This window comes from Rousettus aegyptiacus, unplaced genomic scaffold (genome assembly GCF_014176215.1).
Source record: "Rousettus aegyptiacus isolate mRouAeg1 unplaced genomic scaffold, mRouAeg1.p scaffold_m13_p_1, whole genome shotgun sequence".
NCBI lineage: Eukaryota > Metazoa > Chordata > Mammalia > Chiroptera > Pteropodidae > Rousettus > Rousettus aegyptiacus.
Genome location: NW_023416284.1, coordinates 116,227,821 through 116,229,185, shown reverse-complemented (window position 1 = coordinate 116,229,185; position 1,365 = coordinate 116,227,821). Strand labels below are relative to the sequence as shown.

The 1,365-nt window shown below is 31.5% G+C and overlaps 1 pseudogene; it reads right to left on the bottom strand.

The window, feature by feature from the left end:
• Nucleotides 1-228: 228 nt before the first annotated feature.
• Nucleotides 229-347, bottom strand: LOC118605640 (annotated as a pseudogene).
• Between the last annotated feature and the right edge of the window lie 1,018 nt (nt 348-1,365).

Here is a 1,365-nt window from a genome sequence, read left to right as displayed (position 1 = left end):
GTCTCTATTGCATTTACTTCTGCTCTGATAGTTATTTCCTTTCATTTGCTAACTTTAAGATTACTATATTCTTCATATAGTTTCTTGAAGGGTAAAGTTAGGTTTTTGTTTTGTTTTATTTTGTTTTGTTTTGTTTTCTTTGTTTTAGGTGAAGCAACCCTTGGTTGACCTCATGAATTGCAAGGAAATTGTCAGCTTACAATCCCTTATTTTATTTTTTTATTTTTATGCTTACAGCACCTGGTCTTCCTAGGTGGTCTCCCATCCAAGTACTAACCAGGCCCAACCCTGCTTAGCTTCCGAGATCATCTGGGATCAGGCTTGTTCATAGTGGCATGGCCGTAGACTATGCATTTTTTTCTTAATGTAGACTTTTATCACTATAAACTTCCCTCTTAGGACTCTGTATCTCATAAGTTTTGGTATGTTGTATTTCTATTTTGGTTGCTTCAAGATATTTTTGACCCATTGGTTGTTCAGAAATGTGTTCTTTAATGTCCGTGTATATGTGAATTTTCGTTTTTTTCCTGGTATTGATTTCTACCAGTGTGGTTGGAAAAGATACATAAATTTATTAAGATTTATTAAATTTATTAAGATTTTCTTTGTGACCTAACATATAATCTATCCTGTAGAATGTTCTGTGTGCACTTGAGGAAAATATGTATTCTGCTGCTGTTGGATGCATTAATCTGCATAAGTATTTTAGTTCCATTTGATTTAAAGTATAGCTCAAGTGTGAAATTTTTAGTAGATTTTTTGTCTAGATGAGCTATCCATTGTAGACCATGAGCTATTGAAATTCCCTATTATTATTGCATTGCTGTCTCTTTCTCCCTTTAGAAATGTTTGTTTTTTTCAATTTATTTAGGTGTTCCAATGCTGAGTGAATATACATTTATAATTGTTATATCCTCTTGATGAATTGACCCTTATATCATTATGTAATATCCTTTGCCTCTTATTATAGTTTTTATTTTAAAATCTATTTTGTCTGATATAGGTAGAGTTACTACTGCTCTCTTTTGGTTTCCATTTGTATGGAATGTTTTTTTCCATCCCTTCACTTTCATCCTATGTGTCTTTAAAACTGAAATGATTTTATTCTAGGTAGTCTATTGTTGAGTTGTTTTGATTGGATAATTTAATGCATGTTAAAGCAATTTAAAGCAATTATTGATAGATAAGGAGTTAATCTTGGTGTCTTATTGTTTTCTGGCTGATTTTTAGTGTTTTTCTTCCTCTTTTGCAGTCTTTGTGAGTTGATGATTTTTTAATAGTTGATGTGCTTTGATTCTTTTTTCTTTATCTCTTCTATATCTACTATTGGCTTTTGCTTTGGGCTTACCATGAGGCTTACATAAA